The 19,054-nt window shown below is 40.2% G+C and overlaps 1 protein-coding gene across 9 annotated transcripts in view; it reads left to right on the top strand.

Moving 5' to 3' along the window:
• ADAMTSL1 (ADAMTS like 1) overlaps positions 1 to 19,054 on the top strand; it is a 1,026,435-nt gene that overhangs the window by 940,858 nt on the left and 66,523 nt on the right. The gene's annotated exons all lie outside the window — the stretch shown is intronic.

The raw sequence follows: 19,054 nt of genomic DNA, 5'->3' as shown, positions 1-19,054 counted from the left end.
ACATGACCTCTGAAGATGGACAAGGTGGAAGAGAAGAATTCTTCTGCCTTCAGAAGGCCTGGTAGGGGGGTGGGGAAATAGGCCTATACATGTGCAGGGACAGGGAATATATGAGAAGTTTCTGTACCTTCCTCTTGTGCTGTGAACCCAAGATCTAAAACTCCTCTTTAAAATAAAACAAAAAGCCAAGGCCTACAAAGTGGGGAAAATCTTCATACTAACTCTATGTGATCCCTAATGTTGACAATAATAGCTAGAATTATTCCTGTGGCTCAAAGTTTAAAGCTTCTGTATTCTTTTACCCACCAACTAGCAAGGAACAGGAGGCCAGTGGGTTCCCAGTCATATTGGTGATGACTTATCAACATGGCCACAGGGGTCTGGTATCTTTAGTATTAGAGCACAGAAAGACGACCTTCAATTTTCATTTTCATCTGAAACTTGCAAAGAATCTTCATAGCTTATCAGCATATGGAAAAATCTGATTTCTCTATTTTTGACTTGAGTAAAAATAAGACACAGGGAAAGTAACAAGTAGCCCTATTCTGTTGCTCATGATTTATACAAGTTTGGCACTGAGTTTTTCTGTATCATGTTGATCAGAATTAATAGAAGTTTCAAATTGCATATTGCCTTTGGCTTACAAATAGTAAACTTATTTCAAATGAAATGTGCATTGTGAACTTCTTTATTTTAGAATCACTATGAGAAACTCTCATAACTGTTCATCACAGCCCAGTCACAAGCAGGGTGGCAGCAATTGTTTATTTTCAAGTTCAATAACTCTTTTGGGTCACTCAGGTGCCATTTAGCATGCTGGAAAAGTTAACCTGTTCATATTTTTTCATGATAGCTTTACTTTCATTCTCCCTTATTCTGGAATAATATTTTGTTTCATTTTAGCCATGGGCAATAAGAATTTATTGTACTTTATGTTGCCACATTCCATTGCTAGTTTATGGTGCTTTGTTACCTTAGGCTGGTATTTAAATCCAGCAGTTAAGAGACACCTTAAAATCCCAGTCCACATCCAGACTGCTCCATTTGAATGAGACAGTGAGTCAGTATTCATAAAGTCCCTGAATGTAACTGCCTGGACCAAATGAACTTGAATGGTGAATGTCAGTGTCACGCCAGCACTACAGAACCAGGAGACTCACATGGAATTGTGGAGATGAATGAGACAATGATGTCAAGTATCAGGACTCTGAGAAGTAGGTTGAGACAGACAGAGCCTCATTATGATGCTTTGGAGCTGATCACTGCAGAATGGGTGGGATTCAAATAGGGAGAAAGGAAGAGAAATGGGCACTCAAGGTGAAGAAGATTCCACGAGCCCCAAGATGAAAAATGTGCAAGATATGTATCAGATGTCTGTTCAGAAACAACTATAAAACACCACTGCTTTAAGACTGATGACAGGCAGCTAAACTGGGATAGAAACTAGGCCATCAAAACGAACAAGCCTCAGCCACAGCTTGTCCATGCAGATTTGGCTCAGACCCTCACCCCAACAATCCTAATGCCCTCCATCCATCCTGAACTTCCCCAGCTAGTGCCTCATCCTGGTCTTAGTCCAGTTGCTCCCATCTGGACAGGCTCCCATCCCTGACTCCTATAGGCGGCCCTTTCAGACCACATTGTGTGCTCTGGGTATGAGAAATAAGCCAGGGAGGCTGGAGAGGAGGTTTTGTGTAGGGTTGCTGAGAAATTAACATCAAATTGTGGAAGCCATAAATATAAAACGAAGGAAGTAGATGTACTACATGGGGAACGGGAACAAATCTTTCGAGGGTTTTTAAATAGGAGAATGACATACTAAAAGTAATGTTTGAGAAGAATTAATCTGATATTCTGTAGGAATAATCGATAGTGGGAGAGATTTAATGAAGAAACCCTATTTTGAGGATAACAGATATTCTAGACCAAGGTGGAAATACATGGCAAAGATACTGTTAATCACTCCTCCCACAGCCAAGACATCCCTAGTCAGTCATGACATTCTTTTTCACTCAGCCCAGGCACTGCCTTGGAATTCATTTTAATGTTCTTACCAAGCCTGGTGGTAGTTGATATATACAGGATGAAAGCCATTCACCAGCCCTATTGTAGCCAGTGAGTGGTGAGATGCCAGCCACTGTATGTTTCCTCTATGTACGAGGTCAGCTGGCTGTAACAGCCTTACAGAACTTCATGGTTCTGTGGCACAGGAACAGTAACTCATAGACCCTGATTTTCGTGTTTCCCAGCAGTAAGGGGAGAAGCGAGAGTTGGAGTTTTTTAAGCCATGTGTCAGAGCTCATTCTTCTTCATTAAGTCTGGAGTGTTGAGATCCCCAGTAGGTGAGACTATTCCAGAACTGGCTATTTTAGTTATCAGACACCCTGGTATTGATTTCACCTCAAGCCACTGCTACAACTCTCCAAAAGGAATGTTGCCTGAGCAACACATGCACAGGCCCACCTGGGCCTCACTTTTCCATAACGATAAAAATGAAACCTTGGGACTTAGCAAGTGCTTGTTGCTCTCACACTCTTGACCGTATGGCTTAGACATAGAAATGCCCAGTAGAGGCTCGGCCATGCCAAGAGGACCCAACCTAACTGGACCCATTGTCCCAGGCAAAACAGGTGCTGTTTTTTTTTATCCTTGTTTGCAGCTATTCTTTTTGCAGGAAGGCCAAAACTGTGCCAACTGTTCTGGAGGGCAAGGCTGGTGGTCGTGCCATCATTTTTTGGTGGTCCAGACCCAAGCAGTACCCCACAGGGCTCCAATTATAGAGCAGCAGCATTTCAGGCCTCCCTGCAGCACCAAAACCTTTTTGCAGACTTTTGCTAAATATTTTTTTTGGCCGCTAAGACCCAAGACTAATATTTCTCACAGTATCATTTATAGGGCATTAGCATTGATATTTTTTGAAAAATAACTTTTATTGGCGTTTTTATTATAAGAGCAATACATCTTCATTGTAGAAAAATGAATTAGACAGTGAAGCAGAAGGAAAACAATGAAAATTATCTATAATTACCTAACTCAAAGATAATTCATTCAAATACCTTCTTCCTAGACATTAATATACATAATATACATATATTTTGCCTAAAATGAAATATACTCTATATATTGATCATAAATTTTTTCACTTACTGGTATGTAACAGACAGCTTTCCATGTCTCTAAATAGTCTTCTACAATTTCATTTTATATCTTATTCTACATACTATATCTTATTCAACAAATTCTCTAATGTTGCTCTTTTAGGTTCTTTATAATATTTTCCTATTACATCAAAAATAGATCTGATGAATATTTTTATTTCTAAGTCCTTGTGTGCACCCCTGTTTACTTAGGATCAATTCCTAGAAGTGAAATTGTTGTGTCAAAAGCATTGCATGTTTTAGATTTTTGTTGTATATTGTCAAATTGCCCTCCAACAAAGTTTTACCGATTTTATATGCCCACAAGCACTGTACGAGAATTCCCATTTCCCCAAAATGTTGCCAAGACTACGTATGACCAAGAGTTTTTACATTTACTATTTTAATTGGCGAATATACAATAGTATAAAATACAATATAAAAAATGGTATAAATACATTTATAATTTTGTTTTTATTATGTTTATCAGTCATTTATATTCATTTATGAATTGCCTATTCAAGTCCTTTGATCATTTTTTTGATATTTCTCTGTTTTGTTTTTTAACTTTTAAGTTCATGGGTGCGTGTGCAGGTTTGTTACATGGGTAAACTTGTGTCATGGGGGCTTGTTATGCAGATTATTTCAACACCCAGGTATAAAGCCTCGTACCCATTAGTTATTTTTCCCGATCCTCTCCCTGATCCCACCCTCCACCCTCTGATAGGCCCCAGTGTGTGCTTTGTTCCCCTCTATGTGTCCGTTTGTTCTCATCTGGCTCCTACTTAATAAGTGAGAACATGAGGTACTTGGTTTTCTGTTCCTGCATTAGTTTGCTGAGGATAATAGTCTCCATCTGTATCCATGTCCTTGCAAAGGACGTGATCTCATTCTTTCTTATGGCTGCACAATATTCCATGGTGTATATGTACCACATTTTCTTTATCCAGTCTATCACTGATGGACATTTAGGTTGATTCCATGTCTTTGTCATTGTGAATTGTGCTGCATGGAACATATATGTGCATGTGTCTTTATAATAGAATGATTTATATTCCTTTGGGATACCCAATAATGGGATTGCTGGGTTGAATGATATTTCTGTCTTCAGGTCTTTGAGGAGTTGACCACTGTCTTCCACAATGGTTGAACTAATTTACACTCCCACCAACAGTGCATAAGCATTTCATTTTCTCCACAACCTTGCCAGCATCTGTTGTTTTTTGCCTTTTTATTAATAGCCATTCTAAATGGTGTGAGATGGTATCTCATTGTGGTTTTGATTTGCGTTTCTCTAATAATCAGTGACGTTGAGTTTTTTTTTCATATGATTGTTGGACGCATGTATGTCTTCTTTTGAAAAGTGTCTGTTCACATCTTTGCCCACTTTTTAATGGGATTGTGTTTTTTTGTAAATTTAAGTTCCTTATAGATGCTGGATGTTAGACATTTGTCAGATGTATACTTTGCAAAAGTTTTCTCCCATTCTGTAGGTTGTGTTTCCTCTGTTGATAGTTTCTTTTGCTGTGCAGAAGCTCTTTAATTAGATCTTGTTTGCCAGTTTTTGCTTCTGTTGCAATTGCTTTTGGTGTCTTCATCATGAAACCTTTGCTCATGCCTATGTCCTGAATGGCAATGCCGAGGTTGTCTTCTAGGGTTTTTACAGTCTTGGGTTTTACATTTAAGTCTTCAATCCATCTTGAGTTAATTTTTGTATATGGAGTAAGGAAGGGACTCAGTTTTAATCTTCTCTATATGGCTAGCCAGTTATCCCAGCACCATTTATTAAACAGGGAATCTTTCCCCCATTTCTTGTTTTTGTCAGTTTGTCGAAGATTAGATGGTCATAGGTATGTGGCCTTATTTCTGGGTTCTCTTCTGTTCCACTGGCCTATGTATCTGTTTTTGTACCAGTACCATGTGTTTTGGTGACCATAGCCCTGTAGTATACTTTGAAGTTGGGTAGCGTGATGCCTCCAGCTTTGTTCTTTTTGCTTAGGATTGCTTTGGCTATTCGGGCTTTTTTTGGGGTTCCACATGAATTTTTAAATAGTTTTTCCTAGTTCTGTGAAAAATGTCGTTGATAGTTTAATAGGAATAACATTGAATCTGTAAGTTGTTTTAGGCAGTATGACCATTTTAACAATGTTGATTCTTCTTATCAATGAGCATGGAATGTTTCTCTATTTGTTTGTGTCATCTCTGATTTCTTTGAGCAGTGTTTTGCAGTTGTCTTTGTGGAGATCTTTCACCTTCTTTGTTATTCATTTATAAGATACAAATACTTCTTTATATGTTTGACCCATATTTGACAATCTGGTAGTTGATATTCAATATATAATACATATTTAAAGTTTAAAATATGATGTTTTGATATTTGTATACGCCTGTGAAATCATCACCACAATCAATATAATGAACATGTTTATCAGCCCCCAAAGTTACCTCATATCCCTTTGTAATTGTTCCCTCATACCCCTGCCCCCAACCACCACTGCTCCCACCCTAGGTGAACACTGATCTGATTTATGTCAGGGTAAACTAGATTGCATTTTATAGAATGTTATAGAAAAGGACTAATGCCTTTGGGATATTTTATTTCTTTCACTCAGAATAATTACTTTGACATTCATCCATATTGTAACATGGATCAACAGGGCATTTCTATTGCTAATTAGTATTTCATTGTATATACTACAGTTTGTTTAATCATTCACCTGTTCAGAGACTGAATCGTTATTTCCAGTTTCTAGTGATTACAAATCTGCTGTGAAATTCATGTATATTAATCTTTGTATGCACACATGGTTTCATTTCTCTTGGTTAAACACCTAGGAGTGAAATGACTTGCTCGTATCATAGGTATATATTTAACATTTTAAGAAACAGCCAAACTGTTTTCCAAAGTAGTTGTGCTACTTTACATTCCCTCCAGCAGTGTAAGAAAGTTCTGAGTTCTCCTTGTCCTCACCAAAACTTACTGTAGTTGGTCTTTTGCATTTCGGACATTCTACTGTGTGTATAGGGGTTTCTCATTGTGGTTTTAAGTTGTATTCCCTTAATTTCTAGTAGTGTTGAACATCTATTCATGTGTTTATTTGCCATCCTGATTTCTTCTTTGGTAAAACGTCTGCTCAATTTTTTGGCCCTTTATTTAAAAATTGAGTTGTTTACTTACATCAAATTTTCAGTGTTTTAATATATTTTGAATACAAGTCTTTTAATGAGATATGTAATTTCCAAATACTTTGTTCCAGTCAGCAGCTGTATTTTCATTCTCTTAACAATGTCTTTCAAAGAGTAGATTTTGATTTTGATGAGGTTCAACTTATTCTTTTCTTAATTTTTTAAAACCATTTCAACTTTTATTTTAGATTCAGGAGGTACATGTGCAGGTGTGTTACATGGGTATATTGCCTGATGCTGAGATTTGAGGTGTGATTGATCCCATCACCCAGATACTGAATATAGTACCCAATAGTTTTTCAGCTCTTGCCCTGTTCCTTTCCTCTCTCGTTAGTAGTCCCCAGTGTCTACTGTTGCCATTTTTATGTCCATGAGTACCCAATGTTTAGTTCCCACTTCTAAGTGAGAACATGTGGTATTTGGTTTTCTGTTCCTGCATTATCCTGCTTAGGATAATGGCCTCCAGCTGCATCCATGTTGCTGCAAAGGACATGATTTCATTCTCTTTATGGCTGCCTAGTATCCTATGGTATATATGTACTACATTTTATTTATCCAATCCACTGTTGCTGGGCACCTAGGTTGATTCCATGTCTTTGCTACTGTGAATAGTGCTGCAATGAACACACAAATGCATGTGTCTTTTTGGTAGAATGATTTATTTTCTTTTGAATACATACCCAGCAATGGGACTGCTGGATTGAATGATCATTGTGTTTTAAGTTCTTTGAGAAATATCCAAACTGCTTTCCACAGCGGCTAAACTAATTTACAGTCCCACCATCAGTATAAAAGCATTCCCTTTTCTCTGCAGCATCACCAGCATCTGTTGTTTTTTGATGCTTAAATTGTAGCCATTTTGACTGGTCTGAAATGATATCTCATTGTCTTCTTTTGAGAAATGTCCGTTCCTGTCTTTTGCCCATTTTTAATGGGGTTACTTGTTTTTTGCTTGCTCGATTTAAGTTCCTTATGGATTCTGAATATTAGACCTCTGTTGGATACACAGTTTTTGAATATTTTCTCCCATTCTGTAGGTTGTCTGTTTACTCTGTTGATAGTTGCTTTTGCTGTGCAGAAGCTCTTTAGTTTGATTAAGTCCAACTTGTCAATTTTTTGCTTTGTTTCAATTACTTCTGAGAACTGTTTTGGTTACTGTAGCCCTGTAGTATAGTTTGAAGTTGGGTAGCATGATGCTTCTATCTTTGTTCTTTTTATTTAGGATTACTTTGGCTATTCAGGCTCTTTTTTGGTTGCATATGAATTTTAGAATAGTTTTTTCTAATTCTGTGAAAAATGATGTTGGTAGTTTTATAATAATACCATTAAATCTGTAGATTGCCTTGGGCAGTATGGCCATATTAATGATATTGATTCCTCTAATCCATAAGCATGGAATGCTTTTCCATTTATGGATGTCATCTATGATTTCTTTCAGCATTGTGGTTTATAGTTCTCCTTGTGGAGATATTTAACCTTCTTGGTCAGATATATTCTTAGATATTTTATTTTTGTGTATTTTTGTGTTGCTATTGTAAATGGCATTGCATTCTTGATTTGGCCCTCAGCTTGAAGGTTATTGGTATATAGAAATGTTACTGATTTTGTACATTGATTCTGTATCCTGAAACTTTACTGAAGTCATTTATCAATTCCAGGAGCCTTTTGGAAGTCTTTAGGGTTTTCTAGATGTATAATCATATAGTCAGTGAAGAGAGATAGTTTGACTTATTTTCTTATTTGGATGCCTTTATTTCTTTTTATTATTATTATTATTATTATTATTATTATTATTATACTTTAAGTTTTAGGGTACATGAGCACAATGTGCAGGTTTGTTACATACGTATACATGTGCCATGTTGGTGTGCTGCACCCATCAACTCGTCATTTAGCATTAGGTATATCTCCTAATGCTATCCCTCCCCACTCCCCCCACCCCACAACAGTCCCCAGTGTGTGATGTTCCCCTTCCTGTGTCCATGTGTTCTCATTGTTCAATTCCCACCTGAGTGAGAACATGCGGTGTTTGATTTTATGTCCTTGCGATAGTTTCCTGAGAATGATGGTTTCCAGTCTCATCCATGTCCCTACAAAGGACATGAACTCATCCTTTTTTATGGCTGCATAGTATTCCATGGTGTATATGTGCCACATTTTCTTAATCCAGTCTATCATTGTTGGACATTTAGGTTGGTTCCAAGTCTTTGCTATTGTGAATAGTGCTGCTATAAACATGCGTGTGCATGTGTCTTTATAGCAGCATGATTTCTAGTCCTTTGGGTATATACCCAGTAATGGGATGGCTGGGTCAAATGGTACTTCTAGTTCTAGATCCCTGAGGAATCGCCACACTGACTTCCACAATGGTTGAACTAGTTTACAGTCCCACCAACAGTGTAAAAGTGTTCCTATTTCTCCACATCCTCTCCAGCACCTGTTGTTTCCTGACTTTTTAATGATTGCCATTCTAACTGGCCAGCACCACTTATTAAATAGGGAATCCTTTCCCCATTGCTTGTTTTTGTCAGGTTTGTCAAAGATAAGATGGTTGTAGATATGTGGCATTATTTCTGAGGCCTCTGTTCTGTTCCATTGATCTACATCTCTGTTTTGGTATCAGTACCATGCTGTTTTGGTTACTGTAGCCTTGTAGTATAGTCTGAAGTCAGGTAGCGTGATGCCTCCAGCTTTGTTCTTTTGGCTTAGGATTCACTTGGCGATGCGGGCTCTTTTTTGGTTCCATATGAACTTTAAAGTAGTTTTTTCCAATTCTGTGAAGAAAGTCATTGGTAGCTTGATGGGGATGGCATTGAATCTATAAATTACCTTGGGCAGTATGGCCATTTTCATGATACTGATGCTTCCTACCCATGAGCATGGAATGTTCTACCATTTTTTTGTATCCTCTTTTATTTCATTGAGCAGTGGTTTGTAGTTCTCCTTGAAGAGGTCCTTCACATCCCTTGTAAGTTGGATTCCTAGGTATTTTATTCTCTTTGAAGCAATTGTGAATGGGAGTTCACTCATGATTTGGCTCTCTGTTTGTCTGTTGTTGCTGTATAAGAATGCTTGTGATTTTTGTACATTGATTTTGTATCCTGAGACCTTGCTGAAGTTGCTTATCAGCTTAAGGAGATTTTGGGCTGAGTCGATGGGGTTTTCTAGATATACATTCATGTCATCTGCAAACAGGGACAATTTGACTTCCTCATTTCCTAATTGAATACCCTTTATTTCCTTCTCCTGCCTAATTGCCCTGGCCAGAGCTTCCAACACTATGTTGAATAGGAGTGGTGAAGGGAGGGCATCCCTGTCTTGGGCCAGTTTTCAAAGGGAATGCTTCCAGTTTTTGCCCATTCAGTATGATATTGGCTGTGGGTTTGTCATAGATAGCTCTTATTATTTTGAGATACGTCCCATCAATACCTAATTTATTGAGAGTTTTTAGCATGAAGGGTTGTTGAATTTTGTCAAAGGCCTTTTCTGCATCTATTGAGATAATCATGTGGTTTTTGTCTTTGGTTCTGTTTATATGCTGGATTAGATTTATTGATTTGCATATGTTGAACTAGCCTTGCATCCCAGGGATGAAGCCCACTTGATCATGGTGGATAAGCTTTTTGATATGTTGCTGGATTTGGTTTGCCAGTATTTTATTGAGGATTTTTGCATCAATGTTCATCATGGATATTGGTCTAAAATTCTCTTTTTTTGTTGTGTCTCTGCCAGACTTTGGTATCAGGATGATGCTGGCCTCATAAAATGAGTTAGGGAGGATCCCCTCTTTTTCTGTTGATTGGAATAGTTTCAGAAGGAATGGTACCAGCTCCTCCTTGTACCTCTGGTAGAATTCGGCTGTGAATCCATCTGGTCCTGGACTTTTTTTGGTTGGTAAGCTATTGATTATTGCCACAATTTCAGAGCCTGTTATTGGTCTATTCAGAGGTTCAACTTCTTCCTGGTTTAGTCTTGGGAGGGTGTATGTGTCGAGGAATTTATCCATTTCTTCTAGATTTTCTAGTTTATTTGCATAGAGGGGTTTGTAGTATTCTCTGATGGTAGTTTGTATTTCTGTGGGATCAGTGGTGATATCCCCTTTATCATTTTTTATTGTGTCTATTTGATTCTTCTCTCTTTTCTTCTTTATTAGTCTTCCTAGCAGTCTATCGATATTGTTGATCTTTTCATAAAACCAGCTCCTGGATTCATTGATTTTTTGAAGGGTTTTTTGTGTCTCTATTTCCTTCAGTTCTGCTCTGATTTTAGTTATTTCTTGCCTTCTGCTAGCTTTTGAATGTGTTTGCTCTTGCTTTCCTAGTTCTTTTAATTGTGTGACATTAGGGTGTCGATTTTGGATCTTTCCTGCTTTCTCTTGTGGGCACTTAGTGCTATAAATTTCCCTCTACACACTGCTTTGAATGTGTCCCAGAGATTCTGGTATGTTGTATCTTTGTTCTCATTGGTTTCAACGAACATCTTTATTTCTGCCTTCATTTGTTATGTACCCAGTAGTCATTCAGGAGCAGGTTGTTCAGTTTCCATGTAGTTGAGCAGTTTTGAGTGAGTTTCTGAATCCTGAGTTCTAGTTTGATTGCACTGTGGTCTGAGAGACAGTTTGTTATAATTTCTGTTCTTTTACATTTGCTGAGGAGTGCTTTACTTCCAAGTATGTGGTCAATTTTGGAATAGGTGTGGTGTGGTGCTGAAAAAAAATGTATATTCTGTTGATTTGGGGTGGAGAGTTCTGTAGATGTCTATTAGGTCCGCTTGGTGCAGAGCTGAGTTCAATTCCTGGGTATCCTTGTTAACTTTCTGTCTTGTTGATCTGTCTAATGTTGACAGTGGGGTGTTAAATTCTCCCATTATTAATGTGTGGGAGTCTAAGTCTCTTTGTAGGTCACTAAGGACTTGCTTTATGAATCTGGGTGCTCCTGTATTGGGTGCATATATATTTAGGATAGTTAGCTTTTCTTGTTGAATTGATCCCTTTACTATTATGTAATGGCCTTCTTTGTCTCTTTTGATCTTTGTTGGTTTAAAGTCTGTTTTATCAGAGACTAGGATTGCAACCCCTGCCTTTTTTTGTTTTCCATTTGCTTGGTAGATCTTCCTCCATCCCTTTATTTTGAGTCTATGTGTGTCTCTGCACGTGAGATGGGTTTCTTGAATACAGCACACTGATGGGTCTTGACTCTTTATCCAATTTGCCAGTCTGTGTCTTTTAATTGGAGCATTTAGCCCATTGACATTTAAAGTTAGTATTGTTATGTGTGTATTTTGTCCTGTCATTATGATGTTAGCTGATTATATTGCTCGTTAGTTGATGCAGTTTTCTTCCTAGTCTGGATGGTCTTTACATTTTGGCATGTTTTTGCAGTGGCCGGTACCAGTTGTTCCTTTCCATGTCTAGTGTTTCCTTTAGGAGCTCTTTTAGGGCAGGCCTGGTGGTGACAAAATCTCTCAGCATTTGCTTGTCTGTAAAGGATTTTATTTCTCCTTCACTTATGAAGCTTAGTTTGGCTGGATATGAAATTCTGGGTTGAAAATTCTTTTCTTTAAGAATGTTGAATATTGGCCCCCACTCTCTTCTGGCTTGTAGAGTGTCTGCCGAGAGATCTGCTGTTAGTCTGATGGGCTTCCCTTTGTGAGTAACCCAACCTTTCTCTCTGGCTGCCCTTAACATTTTTCCTTCATTTCAACTTTGGTGAATCTGACAATTATGTGTCTTGGAGTTGCTCTTCTCGAGGAGTATCTTTGTGGCGTTCTCTGTGTTTCCTGAATCTGAATGTTTGCCTGCCTTGCTAGATTTGGGAAGTTCTCCTGGATAATATCCTGCAGAGTGTTTTCCAGCTTGGTTCCATTCTCCCCGTCACTTTCTGGTACACCAATCAGATGTAGATTTGGTCTTTTCACATAGTCCCATATTTCTTGGAGGCTTTGTTCGTTTCTTTTTATTCTTTTTTCTCTGATCTTCCCTTCTTGCTTCATTTCATTCATTTCATCTTCCATCACTGATACCCTTTCTTCCAGTTGGTCGCATCGGCTCCTGAGGCTTCTGCATTCTTCACGTAGTTCTCGAGCCTTGGCTTTCAGCTCCATGAGCTCCTTTAAGGACTTCTCTGCGTTGGTTATTCTAGTTATCCATTCATCTAATTTTTTGTCAAAGTTTTTAACTTCTTTGCCATTGGTTTGAATTTCCTCCTGTAGCTTGGAGTGGTTTGATCATCTGAAGCCTTCTTCTCTCAGCTCATCAAAGTCATTCTCCGTCCAGCTTTGTTCCATTGCTGGTGAGGAGCTGTGTTCCTTTAGAGGAGGAGAGGCGCTCTGCTTTTTAGAGTTTCCAGTTTTTCTGCTCTGTTTTTTCCCCATCTTTGTGGCTTTATCTACTTTTGGTCTTTGATGATGGTGATGATGTACAGAAGGGTTTTTGGTGTGGATGTCCTTTCTGTTTGTTAGTTTTCCTTCTAACAGACAGGACCCTCAGCTGCAGGTCTGTTGGAGTTTGCTAGAGGTCCACTCCAAACCCTGTTTGCCTGGGTATCAGCAGCGGTGGCTGCAGAACAGCGGTGGCTGTAGAATAGTGGTGGCTGTAGAACAGTGGATCTAGGTGAACCGCAAATGCTGCTGCCTGATCGTTCCTCTGGAAGTTTTGTCTCAGAGGAGTACCCGGCCATGTAAGGTGTCAGTCTGCCCCTACTTGGGGTGCCTCCCAGTTAGGCTGCTCGGGGGTCAAGGACCCACTTGAGGAGCCAGTCTGCCTGTTCTCAGATCCCCAGCCTCGCTGCCGCCTTGCAGTTTGATCTCAGACTGCTGTGCTAGCAATCAGGGAGACTCCGTGGGCGTAGGACCCTCCAAGCCAGGTGCGGGATATAATCTCCTGGTGTGCTGTTTTTTAAGCCCGTTGGAAAAGCACAGTATTAGGGTGCGAGTGACCCGATTTTCCAGGTGCCGTGTGTCACCCCTTTCTTTGACTAGGAAAGGGAACTCCCTGACCCCTTGCACTTCCCGAGTGAGGCAGTGCCTCGCCCTGCTTCAGCTCGTGCACAGTGCACTGCACCCACTGTCCTGCACCCACTGTCTGGCACTCCCTAGTGAGATGAGCCCAGTACCTCAGATGGAAATGCAGAAATCACCCATCTTCTGCATCACTCACGCTGGGAGCTGTAGACCGGAGCTGTTCCTGTTCGGCCATCTTGGCTCCACCCCACCTTTTATTTATTTCTCTTGCCTGATGGCTCTCGCTAAGAATCTCCATTTCTTCTTTTAGTGCTCATTCTTTTAGCATTGTATTTAAGAAATCTTTGCCTACTCCTATCTCAAAGATATTCTCATATTTTCTTCTAGAAGTTTCATAATTCTAAGTTTTAAGTTAGGTATATGATGTATTTTTAGTTAGTTTTGTATATGATATGAGCTATATATTGAAGTTTGTTTTTATACATATGGACATCCAACTTATCTACTACAATTTGCTGAAAATATCCTTTCTCCACTGAGTTGCCTTTGCATCTTTCTGGAAAATCAATTGTTCTTATATACGTGGGTATATTTCTAGATTCTCTATTCTATTTCATTGATATGTTTGTCTCTTATACCACATTCTACTTAATGCCCTATAAATCATAAGGTCTGGCTGGTGGAAACAGATACTATTCCCTACCCTGTGTGAGCCTCGGACACTGGTACTTCTAATTCTTTTAAGTGGTTCTTCCCCTACTTCACACACATGCCACCAATACACATTCTGTGGCATACTCAAGGGGATCCTCTGCAGATTTACAAAAACCACGTGTTTTTATAAATACAGTTTTACTATAATGGAGCCATACCCATTCATTTACCCAAGTGTTGTCTGTGGCTGCTTTCATATTACAACAGCAGAATTGAGTACGTGTGACAGGCACCATATGGCCCAAAAACCTAAATTATTTCCTATCTGCCCCTTTACAGAAAATGTTTGCCAACCCCTGATCTGGTCCCTCTACCTTATTATTGGAAAGGACACCAAGGTCTTATGGGAGTCGTGACATATTCCCTGTTTCTAAGGATCACATCCTTCCCACTGTATCTCCGTGTCTTTCATCCTGTCACTGGCTTAGGCCTCCATGAGGTCAAAGACCCTAAAAGATGCACTGTATTAGCCTGTTTTCATGCTGCTGTTTTCTTCCCAAGGCTGGGAAGAAAAAGAGGTTTAATGGACTTACAGTTCCACCTGGCTGGGGAGGCCTCACAATCATTGCAGAAGGCAAGGAGAAGCAAGTCACGTCTTACATGGATGGTGGCAGGCAAAGAGAGAGCTTATGCAAGGAAAACTCATTTTTAAAACCATCAGATCTCATGAGACTCATTCATTATCACAAGAACAGCATGGGAAAGACCTGCCCCCATGATTCAGTCACCTCCCAGCAGGTTTCTCCCATGACATGTGGGAATTGTGGGAAGTATAATTCAAATGAGATTTGGGTGGGGACACAGCCAAACCATATTACACACACACACACACACACACACACATACACACACACACGCGAAAACCTAGAGGAGTAGAAATTGTCCTCAGAAAGGCAGGGAAAGAGAAAAGCTCTAAAGAGCCTGGAGTTTTGCCAGAATTAGATAGCCTCAGGTGGCTCCAGTTTAAAAATAAATAAATAAAAAATAACTAGGCTGGGCATGGTGATTCACACCTGTAATCCCAATGTTTTGGGAGGCTGAGATGGGAGAATTGCTTGAGGTCAGGTGTTTAAGACCAGCCTGGGCAACACAGCAAGACCTTATCTCTACAAAAAATTGTTTTAAATTTAACTAGGCATGGTGGTGCAGTCCTGTAGTCCAAGCTACTTGGGAGGCTGAGGTGTAGTCCTAGTTGCTTGGGAGGCTGAGGTGGGAGGATCACATGAGCCCTGGAGGTGGAGGCTGCAAGTGAGCTATAATCGCACCACTGCACTCCAGCCTGGGCAACAAGTGAGATCCTGTCTCTTTTAAAAAAAAAAAAAAAAAAGAAAGAAAAAAGAAAAAAAACCTAAAATATGTAATTACATGTGGCTTAATAAAAACAGTGCCTTTTTCCAGCATCTTATTTAGGTGCTGTTCAATATCTTTTGGCATACATTTGGCCCGACCCCTCTTTTTAGCAGCACACTCTCCTTAGTGAGCAATCTCCCATGCCTCCTTCAGAGGAACTCCTCACAAATCTCCATTGGAGGCACATGTCAGCCCCACAGAGAGCAAACAGCACCAGCTTTTTCTCATGCCTTGTGATTTACCAAGAGGAGGGAGATGTGGGCAGTCATTCCAACCTGAGTGTGCAGAGTGAAGACTTTCCATGAAAGAATTCATTGTGCCTGGCCCTTCTCCCTGGTGGGAGGCTCGAGGGGGCACAGCCAACACACATGGTAGCACCAACATGCTCACCAGGGCCACAGGCCCATCACAGGCAGGGCCTGCACGTGTGGCAGCTCCAGTTCTTAGAGCCCTTCTAGCCATGCAAAGCCGGGCTGTGAGGCCACAGCCCACACATTGCAGTTGGGCAGTGTTATTCTGACTACCCAAGACAGGTGGCTTATGCATTTTTTTCTCTGCTTATTCCTCTGCTGAGAATTGCAGAACCCAGCTGGCATGAGATGCAGTTCAGACATCCCTGCTAAGAGCGGCAAGGCTCTTATTGACCCTAAATCTCATGCAAAAATGTGAAGGAATTACTTCTTTCTCCAACACTGAGGTTAAGACTAGGACACTCCTACAAATAATATCACGCTGGTATGAAAACTGTGGTTGGAATACGGGACCCAGGTCTGGAGTCTAAAGGCAGAGCTCACAGTGTTCACATGTAACCCTCTCAAAGTAGGAGGGTGTATGAGAAAACAGTTGAATAAATATTAATATCCAAAGTTGAAATTCATGATAAAGGGCCTAGGAAAGCACTGTCTCAAAGATAGTTCCATTTACTTATTCAAGAAGTATTTACCAAGTGCCTACTATGTGCCAAACAGGGTACTGTGAGCCAAGGACACACAGTAAATAAGATAAATACAAACCTAGTCCTCATTCATTTATTCAAAAAAAAGTATTGAGCATCTGTTTACTATACCAGGCACTGTTCTAGGTACTGAGGATACAGTAACAAGCCAAACAAATCAGTGTTCGTAGTCCTTTGCAGTGTGATTCCAGTGGGGGCACTTAGAGTCTGATGGGAAAGTAGTTCAAATAAGAAGAGCATAATGGAAGCAGGAAGAGCTGGGGGCTTTTCAGGTCTCAGCTTGGCCAAGGTTGCTTTGAGAAACCAATGTTTGAGCAAGACTGGAAGACTGGATAGAGGTTACCCAGGTGAGGAGAGGGGATGAGCACTTCAGGTAGAGGAGCCAACAGAGGTTATAAAGAATGAAAATAGAAAACCTTTCAAGAAGCTTTTTGGTCAGAGGTAAGGGGGAGTGGCCTTAGACAAGGCTAAAGAGGGAGGTGGAGCAAATTGCTGGCACTCTGTAAGATATTTACACTTTGCCCTAAGTGCAATGGGAAGTCTTAAACAGCTTAAAAACAAGAGAGAGATTGTCTAATTTGTGTTTTTAAAAGCTTATTCTGACTGGTGTGTAGAGGATGGTTTTTTTAGGGGAAGAGGCTAGATAGAGTCCCCTGTTTAGGAAATTGTTGCAGTATTCCAGGTAACCATAGATTACTGTGGCATAAAGTACAAAGGTGGAAAAAATGGACAGAAGTAGATGAATTCAGGGATCTGTAAGAGGTAACTTCAACGGGACTTGGTAAATAGATTAACATGAGAAGGGAAACATCAGCCATAGAATGAACAGAGTCTCAAAGACATCAGATTTGGGGGGTTTTTCTCACTGAAATTCTCATGTACCTCCTAGTGGTGGTGACACATCCCAGACCACTCAAGCCAAGATGTTAGAATAAATTGAGAGCTACATGGGTGTGTAATGCAGAATGTGTAGTTATAAGGAGGAGAATACCCCAAAGCTTCTGTTTGCTAAGTCCTGCTCATTTCCTTAACATCTACCTGCTCAGGCTTTATTAAATTCTAGGTCGTGTGCCTTTCTCCCAGTTTTTGAACAGCTCAGAAGTGTTAGGACAGACAGAAAAGTCAATCATGAGTGTGAGAAAAGCTCTATAGGCTGCATAGGAAATCAAAAGGAACAGGAGTGGGGACTGCTTTCTTTGATGAAAGGGTAATTGGGGTAGGGGTAGGGGGGGCATTTAACAGAGGAACTGCTCAAGCTCAGCCTCAAAGGATGAGGCAAAGTATTCCATGCACTGATACAATAGACACACTTACTGAGTTCCTTCCATGTTTTCAGCACCATTGAAGGCAGCAGAGACAAAACAGACAAAAGTCCCTCCTCTCGTAGAACTGATGTTATAGTAGGAGAAATAGAAAATAAACGTATAAAGAAGCAAATGGCATCATATGGTAGAAGGTAATAAATGCTGTAAAGAAAAATAAAGCAGGATAAGAGGGAGAGGTGGTGCCTATGTGGGAAGGAGGTTCCAATTTAAAATACAACAGGCCAGAGAGGGCTCACTGAGAAAGCAGTTCTTGAGCAAAGACATGAATGTGTGCTCTTGAGCCTTCGCATGTCTGGAGAGAGAAGAGAGGAGAAGAGCATCCCAGGCACAGGAAGAATGAATGCGGAGTTCCGCCTGCATGAAACATGCATGACTAGTGTGTTCCAGGAACAAAAAAAAGGCCAGTGTGGCCACAGTGAGGTAACAGAGGGAGTACACAGAAGGAGAAGAGATCAGAGAGGCAACAGGAGGCAGAGGGCAAGTTGTGTAAGGCCTTGTAAATGGTCACGTTAAAGCAACAGTGAGAGAAAAATCTATAAATGCCCACATTTATAAACAGACGCAATATTGCATTGAGCATCATGGGCTTTTCCAGCATTAGACAGGGGCAGGCAAAAGTGATTTATTTTATTGGAAACCATGTGGCCAACTGAACATTATAGAGCTGACTCTAGTAAAACAGAGTCTTATCAGGCTGGCTCTGGTACAAGCCAATATTGCTGATTTAATTTGGCTCACATGTGCTGGGCACCTGCTCTGTCTACCTGGCCCTGAGCTTCTGCAGGCACATGCCTGGCCATTTCCTTCATCTAGTAAGAGGGAGTCCCAATTGCACAGTAGAGTCATCTGGGAAGTTTAGAAACAAATATTCCAACAGAGACCAATTAATTCAAGATCTCAGGATGGGACAAGGCATCAGTACTTTTAAAAAATGATTCTCAGGGATTGAGTAGATTTTACAAGTTACTTCTCCATCTTCTGCAACCCATGTATAATAGAAGCTGGCATGGGAATATAGTGTGCTTAATCATTTAGAATATTTTAATCTGACATTCAAGGTTCTTTGCTATTCAGACCTAACCTTTACATCCATTCTTCCATCCTATTTCTCTCTCAGGTAATTCCTTTGTTCCAGTCAAACCTCTCCCTTATACTTGCCATGGCCTTGAGCCTCATGTAACTTCCATGCCTGGAATACCCTCCCCTACCCCACCATATCTATCTAAATCCTAAAGATTTTCAAGGCACAGATCAAGCCCTCCATGCAGCCTCTTGGAGCACCCCAGCCTGAAATGATCACTCTCTGCTGACTTCCTGAAGCACCTACTCTAGACCAGAGTTGGGCAAACATTTTCTGTAAAGTACCAGATAGGAAATAGTTTAGGCATTGTTGGCTATAACGCCCTTGTTGCAGGTATTCAACTCTG

This window comes from Pongo abelii, chromosome 13 (assembly GCF_028885655.2).
Source record: "Pongo abelii isolate AG06213 chromosome 13, NHGRI_mPonAbe1-v2.0_pri, whole genome shotgun sequence".
Taxonomy (NCBI): domain Eukaryota; kingdom Metazoa; phylum Chordata; class Mammalia; order Primates; family Hominidae; genus Pongo; species Pongo abelii.
This window is presented reverse-complemented; position numbering and strand designations above follow the sequence as displayed.